This window comes from Bombina bombina, chromosome 10, assembly GCF_027579735.1.
Source record: "Bombina bombina isolate aBomBom1 chromosome 10, aBomBom1.pri, whole genome shotgun sequence".
Taxonomy (NCBI): domain Eukaryota; kingdom Metazoa; phylum Chordata; class Amphibia; order Anura; family Bombinatoridae; genus Bombina; species Bombina bombina.
In genome coordinates this window covers 181,177,642-181,201,344 of record NC_069508.1, presented here as the reverse complement: position 1 = coordinate 181,201,344, position 23,703 = coordinate 181,177,642, and the positions used below count along the sequence as shown (strand labels likewise).

Genomic DNA, 23,703 nt, shown 5'->3' with positions numbered 1-23,703 from the left:
AGCTATGAATGTGACAAATCCTCAACAAATTATATTAGTCTCATAATTGTTCCTCTCCACAGAAATCCTTAATAAAGAGCAAAAGATTTAATAAATCTGGAGAGAAATTTGGGCATGTAAAGGAAATTAGCCAACTTAAAGAAATAGATGGTTCCAAATGCAGGACCTTTAAAGATCTTAGAAACAAATTTAATCTTTCCCACAAATAATTCTTTGCATAGCTACAGATTGGTCATTTCTTCTTAGAACAATCTAGAGAACACCCTGATAGTTGGACTTGGGGCTCGTTAGATCCTATAATTAACCTGTAGAGGTTAGGCAAGAAATTTATCTCTATTCTATATAAGACGCTTAAGGAATTCCAAAGCCTGATACATCTATTGAATCTGAAACCCAAATTAAATTATTATTCAGTTAATGGGGACAACTTATCAATGCCTATCCTTAAGAATCCCAAATACAATTAATCTATCCCTTTAGAGGATCTGAATACTTATTTGGAGCAATCGAAAGGGGATACCCTAACATATATAGAACATCAACTGAATAGGGAGAGAGGGGGACTCATAGCCCAATTAGATATATAGGTTATAGATTTTTCTTTATTTTTTTTTATTTCCCACTTTGTTTAGATAAAGTATGGATATAAGTTTATTTTTTGGGAATATACCTATAGGGTAATATATAAATATAAGAAATATAACTAAGTTTAATTATCATTCCGAGTGGATAATAAAGTTGAGATTTTAACAAGCAAGTTAAAAATGTTTCAGTACCCAGAACTGTATTTTGACTACTTAGTAGATATAAGTTTGTCTCTCTTTATTTTCTGTATATGATTGATATTTATTTAGTACAATTTGGTTAAAGTCAGATATTAATATAGTGGATATATAATTGTATAAATGGTCAGATCTGGGATTGGACTGATAAGAATATTGTTAAACACTATCAGATATGGTTATTGCATTTATATACTAAAACCCCTATAAGGTATATAGTTGTTTTCGTGTGTGTATTTCTTTTTTATTTTTATTTTTTTAGTATAAAACACCAGCAATGTGATGTAAAACTACAAATATATGCCTGTTCATTTTTACTGTTAAACTTGAATCTATACACAATTTATTTGTATATTTTCTGTAACTCTATCATTGTTTTGCCTTGCAAGGCGCTGATCTTGTATTTTTGACACATTGTTGGCTCTAAAAAAAAAAAAAAAAAAGTAAATTAGTAAAATTAGAAGGGGAGATTAGTGCATAAAAACTTTATTTATAGTCATTCTAATACTGCTACATACACAAATAGTTCAATTGCTATTGGCACAGCAACTCAATATGAAGGTTCTCACCCCTAACTCTAGGTATAAAAGACCCTGCTCACACCTAGGATAGAATCTTTAGCTTTTATTCTTTAGAAAAAGTGGATTGTGGACTCTCATTAAATTAAACAAATTTTGGAAGCTTGCTATTCATATAGTATGTTAATAATGGTGTAAAAAAACAGGTATTTGTGTAATAATGTGGTAAAATAATAATGTGCAGATTACTTTACATTGTGTAAATAGAAAGAGAGAAGCGCTCAACCTGGGAATGAACACTAGCATAATAGCTTGTTCTATGGTTAATTACCACCCAAGACGCAGCTTCTATTTGGCTCATATGTGTTGTTCACAGAGAAGAAACTTCATGTAGCATATCAGTCTGATCCTGACTTTGCCGTTTCCCTTGTTCAGAGAGGGATTGCCTGGTATTTTGGGGATGAACTGCACTGTTAAGTCAGGATTAGACTGATATACTACAGGAAAGTTCTTCTCTGTGAAAGGCACATGTTGAGCAAAAAGAGGCTGCTTCTTGGGTGGTAACTAGCCATAGAACAAGCTATTATGCTATTGTTCATTCCCAGGTTGAGCGCTTCTCTCTTTTAATTTATGCAAATTATGACACTTAGGGAAGTCTCCCTAAGTTTGATGCAGAAATCCAGACGTGGACCCGTTGCTCAGTGTGTTTAGAGGTATGTAGCTGCACCTCACTGATGAGCCCCACAGTAGGCTGCAATGTATGTCTGGGGATTTGTCATTGCCCTTGTTCAGAGAGGGATTGCACTGTTAAAGTGCCATAAAACAGGTTAAGATCTGTGCATATCCTGAAAGGACTAATTAAGTAAAAATAGTTTGCATTAAAAGATTGTTTAAAAATTGCTGGCATGTATTTTAAAATAATTTTCAAAAATAAGGAAAATTAGTTATAAAGCTGTGCTGTCTATAGCAGCTAAGTCCACCCCCCTTATCAGTGTTTAGACAGAGGCATTGTATTTAAACTGAGTTCACAGCTTCTAGGCTGCTCCAACAGATAATCCCTATTCACTTCTGCATTTTACCAAAACAAAGGTGGCTATAGCTACAGCCATAAAAGGAAATGTGTGAGGGGAGTTAGAGCTCTACAATTCAGAAACTAAAAAGAAAGGGTTAATGGCGAGGCACTACAGTATAAATTTGCAGGTAAAGTAATTAAAGAATTCTATTAGTCTCATAATGGTTCCTCTTCACAGAAATCATTAAAAAAGAGATAAAGATTTAATAAATCTGGAGAGAAACTCGAGCATGTAAAGGAAATTAGTAAAATTAGAAGGGGATATCAGTGCAGACAGATCAGAGAGACAAAACTTGGTGTAATTTTAAAATATATATATATAAAACTAAGTATCCATGTATGGGAAATTGTAAAAATAAAGTTGTAAAAGATACAATGAGCGCTTTTAAAAGAAAGAAAACAACAAATTTAGAGAATTGCTAAAACAATACATAGAGCTATGGGGATGCAAATGAGAACAGTCTAGCTGAGGCTACAAAAGCCCTTGTGAGTACAAGCTTTACCGAAGCGTTGTGTGCGCATGCGTACTGAGCATCTTATAATAAAAATATCTGCACGTGAGTACTGGGAACTACAATAACAATACTAAGCAAAAACAAACTTAATAGTCATTCTAATACTGCTACATACACAAATGGTTCACATGCTATTTGTACAGCAACATCTGGTGACTACAAAAAGATCCACCTTAACCCATGGACCTCTGGAACCACATTAGATATCAGTGATGTCCAAATATCAGGAAGCAAAATCAGAGCGAGAAGCCTTTTTGAATCAACATGCAAAAAGATATTAATAATAATGCAAGAATTAATAGATTCTTCCCGAAAACAGCTAAATTATTAGCTAATCTAATAAAAAGTTAAAGGAAATATAACTTTATTGGAGCTATTAAGGTTGAAGGGAAAAGATATACCTCTCCTAAAGATATTTTAGCCCAATTCCACACCTTTAATAATTCATTATATTCTCCTGATAATATTTATCTGGAGGCAAAAGCTAATTTTTGGAATACAATTATTACTAATAAAATCAGTATAAATCAGCTAGAATTACTAAATAGGGAAATAACGATTGAAGAAATTATACGAGTTATAAAGACTTCGCCAAATGGTAAAGCTTCTGGACCAGATTTAATTCCAATTGAGTTTTATAAAATATTACAGGAGGATGTTAGCTTTGTCTATACAATAGCTATTTTATTAATAATATTCAACCTTCAAGATATTTCGCAGAAGCTAATATTACATTAATTTATAAAAAAGATAAAGATGTAGAATCAATGGATGCTTATCGCCCAATTTCCCTACTTAATGTAGATTACAAAATTATAGCTAGTATTATGACTGATAGACTTAAGGGAATCTTAGAGAAAATAATACACACAGATCAGACTGGATTTATGCCCGGTAGAACTCTACAGAAAAATATTAGAACAGCCATGTTTTTAATTGAACAGATGCTGTCAGATCAGAGAGATAAGAGGTATAAATATGCAGATTTTGCTTTGCTAATGGTTGATGCCGAAAAGGCATTTGACTGCATTTCATGGGATCACATTTTTACGGCATTGAACAGATTTGGGATAATAGGAAACTTTGCTAATTATATTAAGCTAATATATCAAAAACCAATCTCTTATATAAATATGAATGGTATAACCTCTCTTAGTCTAATATTTTAGAAAGGAACTAGACAGGATTGTCTGTTGTCACCACTCCTGTTCAATAGTTCATTGGAACCTTTGGCAATTTTCTGTAGGGAAAGATTGGAAGGGATTTTGTTGGGAAACAAGAAAACTACTCTATCTATGTATGTGGATGATATTATCTTCTATATAAGCAACTCTAAAAGAAATATACCCCTTATGCTTAACTTAATTGATGAATTCAGTAAATTCTCAGGCTACAAAATAAACTTAAATAAGTCAGAAATGCTTTGGATTATTAAAAAAAAAGAATTGTCTGCTTTTCAATCCCTTTAAACAAGCACCTGGGAAAATTCGATATCTTGGAATAGTCCTTTCTAAAAACCCGACTATATTATAGCTACAGCCATAAAAGGAAATGTGTGAGGGGAGTTAGAGCTCTACAATTCAGAAACTAAAAGGAAAGGGTTAATGGTGAGGCACTGCAGTATAAATTTGCAGGTAAAGTAATTAAAGTGTATATTATATTATTTTGTCTCTATCCCAACTTGTTTTATGTCCCTTTAAGTTTGGATTAGACTGATACACTACAGGAAAGTTCGCTTTAAAAGGCACAGGTTGAGCAAAAAGAAGCTGCTTCTAGGGTGGTAACTAGCCATAGAACAGGCTATTATGCTATTATTCGTTCCCAGGTTCAGCACTTCTCTCTTTTAATTTATACTTTATATTGTGTGCCTGAGAGCTGTTGTATCTGCTTGAAAGTATAAAGTGTGTTTAACATAGTGTCATTAGCATTATTATGTCAATTTCAGTTGATGATTTCATGTGGTGATTTAGTAACATTCCTGTATATTTCATCAGATCACATATTATTACCTCATTATCTCTGCTCCCTATCCATACAGATAATTATTGTCAGCAGCTGTCAATGAACTGTAAAACTATTTGCGTGATATCTTATTAGGTAAAATCATAATCACACATTTTTGGTATTTATTTATCTGGAAGTTAACAGTCTATAGTTGACTTGTAATTGCTGAGGTGCTCTGGGGTTTCATCTAATACAGTATTTATTTTCTCTTGATACCAGCACTAGATTTGCTTTTTATTGTATTTATCATTTGAGGATCGGTGAATCTAGAAAGACCCATTAGTAAATCTGCTCTGTGTAATAAACTAGATCACTTGTGTGGTCAGTGAGTATACAGCACTCTCTCATGATAGCAACACTCTAATAGAAAAAAACTTATTTACACCAGAAACCTAACTGCTTACACACTCTATATTATTGTATGAATTCCCATTCTACTTTATTTTAACAACAATGTGACAAATCCTCAACGAATTCTATTAGTCTCATAATCGTTCCTCTTCACAGAAATCATTAAAAAAAGAGATAAAGATTTAATAAATCTGGAGAGAAACTCAAGCATGTAAAGGAAATTAGTAAAATTAGAAGGGGAGATTAGTGCAGACAGATCAGAGAGACAAAGCAAAAGCCCTTGCTGAGTTCAAGTTTTTCCGAAGCGCTGTGTGCACGTGTGTACTGAGCATCTTATAATAAAAAAATCTGCACATGCGTACTGGGAACTGCAATAACAATACTAAGCAAAAACAAACTTTATAGTCATTCTAATACTATTGCATACACAAATGGTTCACATGCTATTTGTATAGCAACATCTGGTGACTACAAAAGATCCACCTTAACCCATGGACCTCTGGAGCCACATTAGATATCAGTGATGTCCAAATATCAGGAAGCAAAATCAGAGGGAGAAGCCGTTTTGAATCAACAAATGCTGCAAAAATATATTAAAAATAATGCAAGATTTAATAGATTCTCCCCAAAAACAGCAAAATTATTAGCTAATCTAGTAAAAAACTTAAAGGAAAAATAACTTTATTGGAGCTATTAAGGTTGAAGGGAAAATATATACCTCTCCTAAAGATATTTTAGCCCAATTCCACACCTTTTATAATACATTATATTCTTCTGATAATATTGATCTGGAGGCAAAAGCTAATTTTTGGAATACAATTATTACTCCTAAGATCAGTATAAATCAGCTAGACTTACTAAATAAGGAAATAACGATTGAAGAAATTATATGAGTTATAAAGACTTTGCCAAATGGTAAAGCTCCTGGACCAGATTTAATTCCAATTGAGTTTTATAAAATATTACAGGAGGATGTTAGCTTTGTCTATACAATAGCTATTTATTAATAATATTCAACCTTCAAGATATTTTGCAGAAGCTAATATTACATTAATTTATAAAAAAGATAAAGATGTAGAATCAATGGATGCTTATCGCCCAATTTCCCTACTTAATGTAGATTACAAAATTATAGCTAGTATTATGACTGATAGACTTAAGGGAATCTTAGAGAAAATAATACACACAGATCAGACTGGATTTATGCCCGGTAGAACTCTACAGAAAAATATTAGAACAGCCATGTTTTTAATTGAACAGATGCTGTCAGATCAGAGAGATAAGAGGTATAAATATGCAGATTTTGCTTTGCTGATGGTTGATGCTTAAAAGGCATTTGACTGCATTTCATGGGATCACCTTTTTACGGCATTGAACAGATTTGGGATAATAGGAAACTTTGCTAATTATATTAAACTAATATATCAAAAACCAATCTCTTATATAAATATGAATGGTATAACCTCTCAGTCTAATATTTCAGAAAGGAACTAGACAGGGTTGTCTGTTGTCACCACTCCTGTTCAATAGTTCATTGGAACCTTTGGCAATTTTCTGTAGGGAAAGATTGGAAGATTGGAAGGGATTTTGTTGGGAAACAAGAAAACTACTTTATCTATGTATGTGGATGATATTATCTTATATATAAGCAACTCTAAAAGAAATATACCCCTTATGCTTAACTTAATTGATGAATTCAGTAAATTCTCAGGCTACAAAATAAACTTGAATAAGTCAGAATTTTTTTTGATTATTAAAAAAAAGAATAGTCTGCTTTTAAATCCCTTTAAACAAACACGTGGGAAAATTTGATACTTGGAATAGTCCTTTCTAAAAACCCGACTGACTGGTATACTTTAAATTATGCTCCCATTTGGCAGAAATGTATAGGCTCTTTAAAAAACTGGGCCAAATTACCTTTATCTCTATCTGCAAACGTATCCTTTATTAAAATGATGCTCTTTCCCAAAATTATTTTTCTTATGCAGAATTTCCTGGCTTTTATTCCGGTCAAAGACTTACAAAATTTTAATACTCAATGTTTACAATTTCTATGGGGAAAAGGGAAGCCCCGGATAGCACTTAAAAATTTAGCACACTTGAGAATAGACGGGGGGTTAGCTCTCCCTAATTTAAAACTATATAATTGGGTCTGCTTAGCTAAGAATGTGTTAGATTGGTTAACAGGCATAGAATATATTACTAATTATCAAAGTGAGAAGGCTGCAATTTCTCCCCTCTCTCTTAGAGCTCATCTGCACTATCCATTGACAAAGCCCTCCGAAATAATTAACTTTCAATATACTGTGCATAATATTACACAAGCTTGGAAGAAAATATGTCAAACCCTACAGCTACAGTATAGATCATCACAATATTTACCTATAAGGGGAAACCCACAATTTATAAGTGGTATAGAAACATCTGCTTTTTATGGCTGGGATAAAAAAGGATTAACTTGAGTCGTCCAACTAATAGATCCACAGACTAAAACGGTCAAGACTTTCGATTCTCTAGCTAAAGAATATAATTTGAAAAGAGCACATTTTTTTGCATACTTGCAGTTACAACATTTTATTGATACTAATACATTGACAAACTTCAATACAAGTAATTGGGGGCTTTTAGACTCAATTGGTAATATCTATCAATTAGTATTAGATCTTTATACTAAATGGCGTAGGGATTTTACAAATTTAAATTTTGACCATTTTAAAAAAAGTTTTTTTTTTTTTTTTTTGTTTGTTTTTTAATATTTATTTATATAAACCAACAGTGCAATTGTGCTTAAACATATTATAAATACAATATACATACACCTTGCAGTGTGTCGGCAGAAATACAACCGTAAAAAACAAGAAATACAACAAAGAAATAATATAATGGCAAAATATGCTAGTTCCATCTATATTGCATTGGAAACAATAAATTAAATCAAGAATAGGACACCTTTTTACACTGTTGGTGAATTTTAATATACCTAGAACAAACAAAACTTAGAAGGGGAAGAGAAAAAAATAAATAAAAAAAAGAGAGGAGGAGTTGGGTCACTCTCTCTCCCCCACCCCCAGCATCCCGCCCCCCCCCGTATCCCCAAACCTCCCCCCAGGCACATGCGGGCACGCATACACATCCTCTTAGAGGAGTATCTCTAACTATAGCTCCCTGTATCCCGATAGCCAATCTGCCGGGAAGTCACCTAGCAAGGCCAACTCACAAAAACTGTAAGAGCTCAAAAATAGGTATCGAATGGTCTTTTGTACACATAGTGAATATGTCTTAATTATAGGTAACCATCCTACAAAAATCTCCTGATTTCCCTTTCTTTTGCTTCTCTAAGGTGGAAAGATTCAAAGATTATTTGCAGCTTGGATTTCTTTAATGAAAACTGATAAACCTGGAATCTTTTTTGCTTTCCAATTTTTTTATATGAGTTGTCTAATAAGCAAAATAATCATGTTCAGAATATTTCTCTGCAATGAGGATTTGTGGTTGGCACAGTTAAGAAAGAAGATGCCTTCTGAATCAAGATGAATATTTACTTTGTATAATCCATTAATCCAAAAAACAACCTTCTTCCAAAACTGCCCAATCTTGGGGCATGACCAAAACATGTGCAAAATATCTGCATTAGTATATACACAACGTGGACAGGAGAAGATTTGACTAGGATACATTTGTGACATTTTAAGAGGTGTACAATAAAAATTATTAATAAGTTTCAAGTGTCATTCTTTCCAGCTTATTGGTATTCAACATTTATTTAATGCTTTACAATTAGCCTTAATTTTTTCCTGATCTAAATTTAAAATTAATTGCCTCCATTTTCCATTAAGGTTTTCCATGAAAGATTGGCTTTGTTTAGCCAACATAATGCTGTATAATAAAATATTGAAGGGGCCTTGACTCCAGACTTAACAATACAGGATCTGATCTCAGACCATGCAGCGGTCCCACCACCTCTCCACCTTTTATACTTAATAAAATGGTGTACTTGTAAGTAGGCATAAAAATTATTACTCGGTAAATCAAACTGTTGCGTTAAGTTGTCAAAGATATTATTTGTCCATCTGTTAAAAGTTGAAATACCAACTTAAGACCCTTACTAAACCATGTTCTAAATGCCTCCTGATTGTTTCCGGGGGGAATTCTGGGTTACCTATTATAGGTAAATAATCTGAAAAAGAGTAATCTACACCTATTAAAGTGCACAGTTTGTGCCATGCAATAATTATGTAATGAAGTATGAAATTAGACTTGGCATTTCTCTAGGAGAAATATGTAATAACGCTTTTACGGAAAAGGGGAAAACAAAAAGAAATTTCAATTTCCTCTGTAGAAAACCAATTCATTTCTGCAAGCCAATCTATCACAATTTTACCTAGAGCTGCAAGATTATAAAGCGTAATATTAGGCAATGCCAGACCGGCAGATTCATGTGTTTGCATCAATTTCTCTAATGCAATACGTGTTTTTTTCTTACCGTGCCAGATAAATAAAGATTTCTGTTTGAGAAATATATCCCTTTCCTGCCTAGCTCTAGAATAATTCTCCCAATGAGAACGAGTTGGATCACCGTAAAATTTCCTATAGCTATTTCTAGCTTGATTGGCTAGTTGGACTTCTCTCATATTGTCTTTCTTCTTCTTCTTGAACATATAGGCTTTTATCTCTCCCCTTAAGAACGCTTTAGATGCTTCCCAAAATTTTTCAATTTTATGAAAGTACGATATATTATGAGTACAATAGTCTTTCCATTTTTGCTTTAACCATAAAGAAAATCTAGTATTTTTATACATATAGCAAGAAAAAAAAATAGTATAATTTTTCTCTACCGGGTTCACAGGGGGATAAAATGATAGTGACACCACGCATGGTCTGATATAACTATGTCGCCTATTTTGGCATCCATTTTTTGCAGGGAGAGGGATTCCGCTATTAATATGAAGTCAATTCTGGAGAATGTTCTGTAGGTTTTTGATTCACAAGTGAAGATACGCTTCTCTGGGTTTTGAAGTCTCCATACATCAACTATTTTTAGATGATGACAGAACTTTTTCATATAATTAGCTTGTTTATTATTTAGAGCCAAGTTTTTTTTTTGAGAACCTATCTAGGTCTGGACATAAAGAGAGATTAAAATCACGACCTATAATGAGATTGTCTGATAGGAAGAGGAATAATTTAATCTTTAATCTTTCCCAAAATATTTTTGAAAATACATTTGGTGCATATATATTACATAAGACAAATTTTATTCCATTAATTTGTATTTGTAAAATAATGTATCTTGCCTCAGGATCTAATTCAGTCTGTATTAGTTGATATGATACATTTTTATTTAAAAGTATTGCTACCCCTAATTTCCTACCGCAACACGGTGTGGCTATCACTTCCCCTACCCATCTAGATCTCAATTTAGGTATCTCAGGGACTTTTAAATAAGTTTTTTGTAAGAAAACTATACTTGGTTCTTGTAAACCCAATTTTTTAATTATAAGTTTCCGCTTCATTGGATTAGTAATTCCCCCAACATTCCAGGAAAGGACATTAATATTCCCTATTGTATCTGCCATAGATAAACTTGGGTTAACAACTCAATCTTTTCCATAGTCCATCTTTTAGGAGTTCTATGCCTAGGGAATCAACAATCCCCATCCTAAACACTAAAAAATGATACCACTCCCTTATCTCAAGTTTTTTTTTAAACAGCCCAACAGACAACCTGATTATGCTTACATATACATACGGTCCTACTTCGCACAAAAAACACATCGGTAAAATTACTCTTACTACTGCACAGTATATACGATAAAAGAAAAAAAATAACCCATGAACAAATCATCTTTAAAACAGGGCAGTTCATAACCTAAGGGACCGCCCAAGGCTGTATCATAAAATAACATCCAGAAAGAGCTAGTATCAGCCCTACTCATGTACCCAGAGGGGAAGGGGAGAGGGGGGGCAAAAAGCAGAAAAGGGGGGGGGGAGAGGAGAGGAAAAAAAAAGACAAAAAAAAACAAAACTAAAAAACTGATTGGACATTCCATTTATTCCTCGATAGTACATTCTGTCTTGAGTAACGTGTTCTAGCTTCATCTCAGTTACCCACTAACTACCTCTAGAGTCAATAAATTCCTTTGCTTTGGAGGTCTCAGTAAATATGAGCTTATTGCCATTGTCTTCCACAATGATTTTGGCGGGATATAACATTTGTGCTTTAATTCCTTTATTTATCATCATAGTACATATCGGGGACATGGCTTTTCTTTTTTGTACTGTCTCATTAGAGAAATCCTAAAATAAAAGGATTTTTTTAGTATCAAACTTCCTGTATAATCTCAACATTTCTATTTTATCCTGAAATCTTATACATAGCCTATTCCTAACTGTGCTACTCTCAGAATATCTTTTTGGTCCTATTCTGTGCGCCCTTTCAATGGGTAAAGGTAGCGCTCGAGGGGGAAAGCCTAAAGCCTGTGGTAATATCAAAGAGGTGAATTCAATCAGGTTATCAAACTCTGGAGTTTCCAGAATACCCAGAATCCTAATATTATTGCATCTGGAGCGATCCTCTAGATCCTCCAGACACGCCTCCATACTTTGAATTTTGGATTGTTGTTTTATTAACATATTCTCTTGTTTATTAACTAAATCCTCCAGGTCGGATATCCTACCCTCTGCTTCCGCTATGCTAGTGGCAAATTGTTTAACTTCAAGATTAAAGGGACACTGTACCCAAAAAAATTCTTTTGTGATTCAGATTGAGCATGAAATTTTAAGCAACTTTCTAATTTACTCCTATTATCAAATTTTCTTCATTCTCTTTGTATCTTTATTTGAAATGCAAGAATGTTAGTTTAGATGCCGGCCCCATTTTTGTGAGCAACCTGGGTTGTCCTTGCTGATTGGTGGATAAATTCATCCACCAATAAAAAAAGTGCTGTCCAGAGTACTGAAACCAAAAAAAGCTTAGATGCCTTCTTTTTCAAATAATGATAGCAAGAGAACGAAGAAAAATTGATAATAGGAGTAAATTAGAAAGTTGCTTAAAATTGCATGCTCTTTCTGAATTACAAAAGAAAAAATTTGGGTTCAGTGTCCCTTTAAGGGTAGTGAGTTCTGTTGATATACCATTTAATTCCTTTTTGATTATTTCAAACTGAGGTGAAAAAAGATTACTAAGTTGGACCAAAAGGGCCTGCTTATCAGTAGATACTGAAAGCATTTCACTAGAGTCAGAGCCCCCTATTTTTTTTTCTCTTGGTTTAACAGGCATTTTTGGGGAGTGCTGATTTACTTGTGTAAGATACTTTTCCATATGCAAATATATAAAGTGTAGTAAAAAAACAATTAATAATACAGTCAACAATCTGTGAATATAAAGAACAAACCATACAGTGTAAAACATAGTGTTGCAAAAGTGTATACGTGTGAGCCCTTTCCTTTTCTTTTTCCCTTCTCTTTTCCCTTTCCTTTTTCTCTCCTTTCCCCTTTTGCTTTCCCTTTTCTCCTTTTTCCTACTTTCTCCCGTTAGTGAGTGAATTAAGATAAATCCCTAATAGAGATTTAGGGGTGAAATAGATTTTGGGTTTAAATGCAAGAGTGAAGGTACCTATCAAGGTACCTGTGAAAGATAAGCAAAACCAAACAAACAAACAAACAAAACAAAAAAAAAGCCTGTTCTAAACAAATCCCTAGCTAGGGCATCTAACTTTGGTCAATAAGAACTGCAAAAATAAAGGGAGAGAAAAATAAAACGGCTAAGTAATAGATACCCTAAACCGATAGACAGAACAAAATCTGAACCGCTCTAAGTCCAGTAAATAAATAGGTTACATAATCTCACAATTTTAAATTCTGTTCCTTTTTTTTTTTTTTTGTTTCAAAAGTTTATTGAGATTCAAATTTTTACATAGAAATAAACATACAAAATAAAATCAATTACAGTCTTGAATCATTTTGCGTCTTACTTTTGAGGGGGTGTGGATAGGGGGGGTGGGAAGGGGGAGGGAAGTTCAGGTAATGTTACAATAATTATCAATGTTGAGAGGAGGAGTCATTGTACAATAAAGTGTACCGTCCAGGCCTGCATGTGTTTCTAGCTTTGCTTTCTGAGGTTTTTTTTTTTTTTTTTTTTTTTTTCTTTTTTTTTTCCTTTTCATTCAGAAGAGGAGTGCATGTAGGTTTCCCACACAAGGAGCATCTGGGCGTATAAGTCTAAAGTTTTATTTTTCATGTAAAAGTATTCTTCCATAGATATAGTGCGATGGCACTCTGCAAGCCAGTGTGCCAGGGAGGGGGTCTTATCTGATTTCCAGTTTCTTGCAATCAGAATTTTAAAACTATTGCTCAGGATATGAAATAGTTTTTTTAACGGAGTAGAAAGTTTTCTCGGGGTCTTGTTAAAGAGCCATAAGCAAGGGTCTAAGGGAGTGGGTATTCCTAGTATTTTACTAGATTCCTGCGCTACCTCGTTCCAAATAGGTATTAATTTACTGCATTGCCACCATATGTGGGACATGTGGCACTCTTCAGATCCACATCTCCAGCATTGAGCTGATTTAAGTTTATATATTTTTTTACATCGTTCTGGTGTTAGGTACCATCTTTGAAGTATTTTTAAATTAAGCTCAACGAATTTGCAGGAGATTGAGGTTTTTTTTAATATTTGTGAAAATTTGCAAGGCATCTGTGTAAGTAATTTCTATTCCCAATTCTGTGTTCCATCTGTCTATGTAATATGGTAGAGCTCCGTGCGGTTGTTGTGATAGGAGGGAGTGTGTAAGAGATAGAGCGTGTCTGGTTGGGGTGCTTTTATGGCAAATAGATTTCGAAGGGTGTCATTGTCCTAATCATGTTATTGGATTGTGGGTGTGAAGTGATATATGATTGACACTGTCTATAGAAGAACCAGTCTCCAAGGACAGAGAGGCCCTCAGAGACTAGCTCCTCCACGGTAGGGGAGTGTTGTTCATTTCCCAAGTGGTGGATCTGTAGGGATCTGATGGAGCTACCCGCAAGTCTAGCTGCCATTGAGAGGCCAGGTTGGAATTCGTTATTGTGTGTTAACGGTGTTAAAGGTGAGAGTTTTGTCGATATATTGGGGGTACTCAGTCAAAACTCTGTCCCAGACTCTGAAGGTTTCTGATATAATTTGTGTGGTGGTTTTTAAGAATCTATCTCTGTCCCTTGGCGACCAGCAGAGTTGGCCCAGGTGTTGGTTGTGTGTCATGTCATGTTCAAGTTGTACCCATGATTTATCGTTTAGGTTCGAGCACCAATCTATAATTCGTTGTAAAAATGTAGCTTGTCTGTATCTATGGAGATCTGGGACTCCGAGGCCTCCCATTTGTATGGGAAGGAGCATTATCTTTTTGCTAATTCTCGCTCTATTGTTGAGCCAAATGAAGTTTAAGATGTTTGATTGCAGGGTGTTGAGGTAGTTTGTAGGAAGGGGGATGGGTAGAGTTTGAAAAAGGTAGAGGAGTCTTGGAAGGACGTTCATTTTAATTACGTTGATCCTCCCTAACCATGAAATATGCTTCCTTTTCCAGGAGGAGAGATCTGTGATAATTCCTTTAAGGAGTGGTTTGTAATTTAAAGTAAAAAGGTGATCTGGGGATGGCGTTGAGTTGGATACCTAGGTATTTTAGTGAGCTTGTTTGCCAGCGGAATGGGCATATGTGTTTGATTAATTCTATTTCCGTCGTTGGGACATTAATGTTCATAAATTCTGATTTCGTTTTATTAATTAGAAAGTTAGATACAATGCTAAATTCGTCTAACTGATGTATGATGTGTGGTATAGTGGTTAGAGGGTTAGTGATGCAGAACAGCACATCATCGGCATATAACATAATCTTGTGATGTGAGTTGTGTATTTGTAGACCTGTTATTAGGGGGTGGTTTCGTATTTTATGTGCTAGTATTTCTATTACGCAGGCGAATAGCAGCGGGGAGAGGGGGCAGCCCTGTCGTATACCGTTTGTGATATGAAATGGGGCCGAAAGGGAACCATTTACGCGGACCCTGGCTGTTGGGGTAGAGTACATGGCGAACACCCGATTAATAAAGTCTTGACCCACACCCATTTTTCGTAATACCGCTCTCAGAAACTGCCAACCAACGCGGTTGAACGCCTTCTCCGCGTCGGTCGACAGAACTAAGAGCGGGATTTTTTGTGTGTAGCGTATTCTATAAGTTGTGTAACCCGGACAGTATTGTCTTTTGCTTCCCTGGTTGGTACGAAGCCGACCTGATCTTTTTCAATTAGTTGCGGTAGTACTGTGTTTAGTCTTACTGCGAGAATTTTAGCGTATATTTTTAAGTCTGTATTTAGGAGTGAGATTGGCCTGAAGTTTTCTACATAATCAGGGCTTTTTCCAGGTTTTGGTATAATGGAGATGAAAGCTTCCAGTGTCCTAGTGGGGAAAGGGTTCTCCGGTGTTATCGAGTTAAAGAGAGATAGAAGGTGCGGGGAAAGGAGATCTATGTATTTTTTTATAGTAATAGTTAGTGTAGCCATCAGGGCCTGGGGCTTTGTCCGTGGGGAGGTCTTTTATGGTTCTTTTAATTTCAAGTAGGGTAAAGGGGTTTTGTAGAAAAGTTTGTTGTTCTTCTGTCAGTTCTGGAAGTTTAACGTCTGATAAGTATTTGTCAATAAAGGATGCGTTGGGTTCTGAATTATGTGTATGTGAGTCTGTGGGTTTCGTAGTAAGGTTGTATAGTTTTTCATAGTAGGAACGGAAGGCTTCAGCGATGTTTGAAGTGTCATAATGTGTTTTGTTGTGGGACTTTATTGAGAGAATGTAGTCGCATTGGGTTTTGCGTTTTAATTTGCGGGCAAACAGTCTACTGCATTTGTTGTCTCCTTCGTAATGTGTCTGCTTGAGTTTGAAGGCAAATGCTTTGCATTCTTTATCTAGAAGGTTGGTCACTGTCTGTTTTGTCTCTTGTAATGTTTTAGCTAATTGTGGGTTGTCAGGTGTTCTTTTAAGTTGTGATTCTAGATCATTTGCTTTATTCAAGGAGTCATGTAGCAGTTGTCTCTGTTGTTTTTTGTAATGGGAGTGCATGCTCATTAATTCACCTCGTATAGTTCCCTTATGCGCCTCCCAGATGTTCTGGAATGAGGGTATAGAGTTAATATTAAAATCGAAGAATTCTTTTATTGCTTTTTGAATTTTATCATTGTATAGTGGATGATCTAATAATTCCTCATTGATTTTCCATATGTAAGTAGAAGGGGAAGCTGAGGGCCATTGTATTGTGCATGAGACTATAGAGTGGTCTGACCAGGTCGCTGGGATTATGGATGATTGTGTAGTTAATGAGAGAGTAGTTACATCAGTTAGTATGTAATCTATGCGAGAGAAACGTGAATGTGGATGAGAAAAGAACGTAAAATCATCTGTCTCAGGGTGATGTATTCTCCAAACATCATGTAGTGCCAAATCCCTTAAGCGTTGCTTTATTACCGTCAGTGCTCTATGTGGTGTTGATGAAGTGTGATTCGAGTTATCTCGGTACGGGTCTAGGGATACATTAAGGTCTCCTCCCATTATTAACATACCCTTGGCCACTTCTAAGAGTTTCCCAGTGAGGGAGGTTATGAATTTGTCTTGTCCAGTGTTTGGAGCATAGGCGCTTACTAAGGTGGTAATAGTGTTAAATAGTTTCCCCACTAGTATTATATATCTACCTTCTATGTCTTTATGTGAATCGAGTAACTGAAAAGGTATAACCTTCTTTATTAAAATTCCAACTCCATTAGTCTTGGTACTGTTTGAGGAGTAATATGAGGGGCCAAATTTATAGAAGAAAGTTTTAGGTTCTTGTCCCTTTATGAAATGGGATTCTTGTAGGAATATCAGGTCCCCTCTCTTATGTTTGATATCTCGCATAACGATGTTTCTTTTGTGTGGGTTATTTAGGCCCTTAGCATTAATCGTTAGAAAAGATAATTGTCTTTTATTAGTTTTATTTTTACTCATGGTGATTTATCCTTGGTGGTACTACGCTGTGTCGGGTATGTGGAAACAGTGTTAGGCTATTTCTCAGGCCTGGACGGTATAAGAACCAACATGGAAATGTGAAATAAAAAGAGCGTATACATTGTACATTTATAAGAGTGAACAATATGAACATTACAGTATGTTTCATTATGCTTAAATGGTCATCAATGGGGGTAGGATAGTTAACTAGGGGGGGGGGGGGGAATGGCCAGAAGCCAGAGGGAGGATTGAAGTTCCTTTCATTTCAATCTGAGGTTTACAGCAGCAAGAATGTAAATATTAAATATAAGAATAACAATGTGATTATCTATGCTAATGGTCAACAACCAAAACCTTGTTAAATTAGAAAGGCCCTTATAGGGTTATGGTGGAGAGAACAGATCAACAGGAAATAACATTTTGCTTAACTTAACTATCAAGTAGCTAAACAGTTAGTGTACTATCTTCTGACTAGTAATGGTGACAAGTTTTATATTTCAAGGTCTTACCCAGGATGAACAGTTCAAATAAGACAATTGTCTTGGTCAGTCTCTTAGTGATACAGGAGAAATGTTCATATTTTCTTTTCGTTTCTTAAGGGACTGAACTTTGTTCCAAGTTGTTTTCTGCAAGCTTGAGAATGGAGTATGTGCAGCTGAGGGTTGGGGGCCTTCGGCTGAGGAGGGTGGGCCAGGTAGTTTCAAGGGGATTCCCAGTCCTTTAGAGAGTTTGTCCAGGTCTTGTGTACCTTTGTAAATGATGGTAGTTCCTTCATGGGGTACGATTAAGCTGAAGGGGAATCCCCAGCGATATTTGATGTTTCTGTCCTGGAGTATAGAAGTGATGAAACGGGTTTCCTTTCTCTTTTGTATAGTGCTGGGGCTCAGGTCCGGATAAATCTGTAGCTCATGGTCCAAATATGTGATTGTGTGGGAGGATCTAGCTTTCTGCCATATGGTTTCTCTGTCGTTAAATCTGAGGAATTTGAGGATAATGTCCCTAGGGGGAGCATTAGGTGATGGTGGGGGACGGAGAGATCTATGGGCTCTTTCTATTTCTATCGGTGGGGCCTGTTGGTTTCCCAGTATTTGACGAAAAAGTCCTTGTAAGTATTCCAGCAGGTCTGTTGGCTTTATTATCTCGGGTATGCCTCTGATGCGGAGGTTACTCCTCCGTCCCCTATTCTCTAAGTCCTCTATCTTTTCTTGTAGGGCTTCTAACTTGCTTTCATGTGTGCTGGTTTGATTGTATAATGAGCAGACAGCTTCAGTAGTTATGTCTTGCGTTTCCTCAACTGTTACTATCCTCTCTCCCATCTCTGTTATATCTTTGCGCAGCGTGGATAGTTCTCTTGTTATGAGAGATTTGAGAGATTCAAAATCTTCTTTGGATGGTAGTTTTGCTATGTCCTGTTTAAGTTGTATCATGTAGTCAGGAGATGATATTGGGTCATTCTGGAAGGTGCCGTCTGTGGAGTTTGATTCTTGTGTATCTGATGTATTGGATTGGAAAAAGGAGCTTACCAGCGTGTTGGACTGCAACTGTCCTTTAGGGTTTTTGTCCCCTTTGCCTTTGTTCTTGGATGTCATGGTTGCTGCAGGTGAGTAATTTAGAAAACTCAGTGTGAGAACTTGTGATGCAGCAATCTGCAGAAGTCTGCTTAGGCCTGATGGCGTATGTTGTGGTTTATGCACAATGTGCAGTGCTATGCGTTAATTTCTGATTCGTGTTGTCCTTTTATATTTTATGAGGCAGTTTTAGTGTATGTTCTCTTGTTGATCCGTTGATAACTGTTTTGTTCATCTCCTTAGAGGATTTCCCAATATTGTGCTGATCATTTTATTGTTATTTTTGTGATCCGTGTTTACGGCATATTATGCATTAAGTGGAGTTATTTGTACCGTGTTCTCTCTGGTGTGAGACTTGTGTGGAGCCTTTTATGAACAGACTGGTGTGAGCTCTTACCCCATCGGGTCTCTGGTCATCGTGTATCGTGAGGGATCCTTTACCGTCGCAGTTGCGAATGTGTAAAGATGGCGACGGAGCGCTCCGTTGCTCCTGCTTTCTGTGAAATTGCATGCGGGTCCGGTCCCTCCCGGTTTCGAGCTTGCTCACATGTGGGACTTTGGTTGTTTAACCACTGTTTGCAGCTGGTTGAAAGAGCTAGACACTGTTTTAAGGGTGACAGGTCTTGCTGCTGTGCCGGAGCGATGTGACTATGCGGCCATTTGCCTGCTTGGCCAAGCTCCGCCTCTTAAATTCTGTTCCTTTTATAACTGATATATCTTTACCAATACATCCTATTGATAATAGTTATAAAATTGCTATATTCTTTAGCCCCTCTAGATAGAGTCAAATGTGGTGGGACAGAATAGCACTTAATGAGACAATATGGCTAGCATACAGAAATGGTTTAGATAACCCAAAGGACAGCTCTATAGAATACAGGCAAGAGTCATTCTCCATAAGTTCAATTTAGAAGCCCTCATCAACAGTTAAAGGCCTTTGAATTCCCTTAGGGGCCATGCCTGTTTGGGCATCATTAGTCTAGAGATAGAGAGAGCCACAAAGATGAACCGTGTTTTCCTTTTTTTTTTTTTTCTTTTAAGTACAGCCTGATGTTCTCTTTATACTTATACTTAAAAAAAGTCTGTTTGGAAGTCCATACGACACCTTATATGTATGTATAAAGTGTTGCTTAAAAAGTAATTCACATACCCGTGCTGCGGGGATATCGCCTTTGCCTGTTATTGTCATGCAACACAACAAAGAAATGTTACCATACTCCTGGGTAGCGTCTACAATCACTTTCACCTTCAATAGTCCTGTAGGTCCCGGAAGCCACAGCGCCCCTGTGGTACAGTGATGTACGGCAACCGTCACTGTAGGAGGTCTTGATGTTGCTTCCGGCAATTCCCCAGCAAGGAAGGAGCGACGCCCCTGGATCCCTCCGCAACAGAGTCACTCCGACCCGCCAGCTGTCTCCAGAGGCACCAGACCAATTCGCCCTACCAGGGGGCGTGGGACCCTACTTCCTTCAGAATTAGATCCGCAATCTCCAGGAAATCAGTATCAGTACTGCTGGCGGCTACCCAGTTTCCGCTTTGAAATTCTTTGTACGATCCCCCAATCTGGCTTGCAGCCACGGATAGCAGCGTATCCGCAAAGTTGGGCTTCCGACGAGCTCTGCAGTGGAATCCACAGAATAGAGGCCCACAGAAGCCGGTATGGGTATGGCTTGCTCGTTCTGGAGCGGTGTTCTTTCGGCCCTCAGTTGCCGCTGGTAGTTTAATATCGATCCTTGAATATACTCGAGTAATTTAATTTAGAGAATCTCATATCAAATTATTAAATAGAGCATTTTTAACTCCCTGGTTGATGTCTAGATGGAAGAGACAGGAAATCATGAAGCGTTCAAGATGTAGCTCATCTGAAGCTGACTTGATTCATGCTTTTTATTCTTGCCCAAAGATTTAACACTTTTGGTGTAAAGTAGAGTACTGGCTTAATAGATTTTTACCTTCCAAAGTCAAACTTAGGTCAGAACAAATTATCTTTCTGTTTAAAGAGAAAAAGATCTTGCATAAACAGTTAGTTAATACAGCTATATTAGTGGTAAGACAGATGATATTAAGTAGTTGGAAGGATAAAAATGCACCTAGCATTGCAGCGTTTGCAAGGAATATGCTATTCCAATTAGCAATAGATATCAAAGACCCGACGATCTTTTTAGATAATAAACTGCAATCATTTTTTATAAAATGGGAATCGGTTATAATGTCATTACCAGAAAATACGCAAAGTCAGATTATATCCCCTTTACAGGATTCTCTTTTATTTCAGCAATTAGCACTGACAGACAGGTACCAACATTTGGGAAGGATGATCAACCCTAGAAGTGTAAGCTAGTTGTTTGACCAGTTGAAGACATTGATGATGGATGGGCTGAGGAGGGGAGAAGCAGTGACTTTTTTTTTTCCTGTTTGTCTGCTTGTTTGTTTGTTCTGTTCTATTTGGCTGCATTTTAATATTGTTTAAATTTGATTTAGTTAACTATGCTTAGCCCGGGTAATTATCTGATTGTGTCTCCTTTCTTAGTAATAGCATAGCTGTAATTTATCATTTCTTCTATATGTTTGTTTTAAATAAGATGTAGAAAAAAAATTCTCCAAATGTTTTTTCATGCCGTACTGACAGATAACGGTAAATTTATGACAGTCCACTTTTTATTTCTCCTTTTTTAACTAGTCTGCTTTTTCTGTATGGGACAATGTGATCTTCTGGATATGCATAGTATAATGATATGACTGGATTGTCATTATGTATTTATAGCCCTGCAAGGCGCTGAAGCTTGTATTTGTCCTTTTTGTTGTTCTTTTTTTTTTTTTTTTTTCTTGCTGGATTTAATTCTATACTGTGACGGAGATAATTAATAATAAAAAATGTATAAAAAGTTATCAGTGATGTACAAGAATCCCCATCCGACATCAGATCTATGTGACACCTTTCTCCATAAACAAATTAGACATCATTAGTGACAGACAGTGACAACAATCTCAGCAATCACTGGCTCTGTACCAGGCAGAACATCAGGAACCGGGACTGGCACCAGAACCATCTCAATAGCAGCGTGCTGATGGCAGTGATACTATAAACAGCACCTATATGGTTCAGACCACATAGCAGGGTGAAGGTAGCACAATATATCCACCAGGTATCCTCACATGCTGTTGTAATATTATAGTAGTGGGTAAATTAATCAATGACTTCGCAAGCCTATCGACCCCCTACGACTGCAGGTTCTTACAAGAGAACCTACAGTCCATGTTTAACAAGCAGCAGTCATCAGCGCCGCTCTTCTAACCATTCGCCACCTCTAAGGTGGCGAATTTCATTGACAGTTCCTGCCACGCGTGATTGGCTCTATGCGGACAGGGGGCGGGATTGCAACCGAGTGCAAAATAGCGCTCGTGTACAATGCTGAATTCGGCCTGCCAGAGGACAGGGGCACATATAAATGTGCCCCTGTACGCTGCAGCTTGATAAATTGACCTCTAGATAGAAGCAATTTCAGATCTATCTTTATGAAGACTACTAGGTCTGATGTAAAACACAGACATATAAAAATTATATTAGCAATTAATTGATGTGTAGTTTATTAATAGAGGCTAATAAGTAGGTGCTTGAGGTTAATACATAGTTAAAGACACTGCTTTGTAAGTCTAGAGGGAAATCAGATAAATTCTGTTTTATGTAATGAATTATGAAGAATGCTAATTTATGGGGACCTTGGAAAATGTTCATAAATTATATATTTCCGAGAGCACAAAAAATAGATTAAAACCGAAAATGTGCAAAGCATTTTGGGTGTATAAATGATCACACAGTAGAGAAAAAGCATCTAACTGGCTAGGTCAGTGCAGATGCTCAGGGGACTGCAGGGGAAATAATTATTTATTAACAGTCTCCCCAGGTTTACTGGCATATCAGCTTCTACAGTTCATAGCTGATTGCATGAAGATTATTCATTAAAGCTGATGAATCTCTCTGGTTTTAGTGCTGGGAAACTGCATTGTAATATTCAGCAGCAGTTACTGTTGTCACTTGCTCGTGTTGTGTGTGTCCAGCAGGGGGCGGTAAAACGATGCGCTTCTTTTACTTATATTGTTAAAGTTTCTAGCTTGTTGCAAAATGTCTTATAGCAACTAATGTTTTTATTATCTGATAAATAATTGTTACAAAGACAACTTGCATTTATTATTAAACTAAGTAACTAACATCTGAGATCAAAAAAGGAATCGGCCAATGAGAAGTTAATTTCTTTATTCTGTCTTTTACCATAATGTTAAGCTCTGCAGGTGGCAGAGCCTCAAAAAATTGATGAAAACTCATGGTTGTTCCTCTACACGGAAATCTTTAGTAAAAGGCGAAAGATTTATTCGATCTGAAGAGAAACCAGAGTATGCTGAATAGTAAACAGATTAAAATGGGGGATTAGTTCAAACCCTATCAAAATAAGAGAGAGAAAAAAGTTCATTGTATTAATTAAAATATTCATTACTATAGTATTTAGGTATAAATATTGTCATAATAATCCCAAGAAATGAAAATAATTATTTAAAAAGACAACATATATGGATGATTGTTACAGCTAGACGCACAGCATTATGGGTATGCAAATGAGAACAGTCTAGTTGTGATTAGCTGTATAGTGAGTAATAACTTTACTGAAGCTTTACAGAGCATGATATAGCAACAAATAAAATTCTGATGTATAAAGTGCAAACCTGTTTCAGATAAGAGAGAGAAACTCTGTCTATATAATTACAGAATAACTTATTAGTAAATGATTCTTTTCTTTACAAGGATGAGTGAGATATATTATTTACTGCACAACAGATTCACCAGGAACCTCTCAAGCTTCGTTAGTTTTGTCATTTCAGCCTCACGTTATTTTATGCTGCT

At 36.2% G+C, this 23,703-nt stretch overlaps 2 non-coding genes across 2 annotated transcripts; both read right to left on the bottom strand.

Annotated features, from left to right (window-relative positions):
- Positions 1–116, bottom strand: LOC128641464 (U5 spliceosomal RNA). The gene has a single exon (XR_008399497.1). It is a non-coding gene; the product is annotated as a U5 spliceosomal RNA (small nuclear RNA).
- A 22,970-nt stretch (positions 117–23,086) lies between these two features.
- LOC128641546 (U5 spliceosomal RNA) lies at positions 23,087–23,202 on the bottom strand. Its single transcript, XR_008399561.1, has one exon. It is a non-coding gene; the product is annotated as a U5 spliceosomal RNA (small nuclear RNA).
- Between the last annotated feature and the right edge of the window lie 501 nt (positions 23,203–23,703).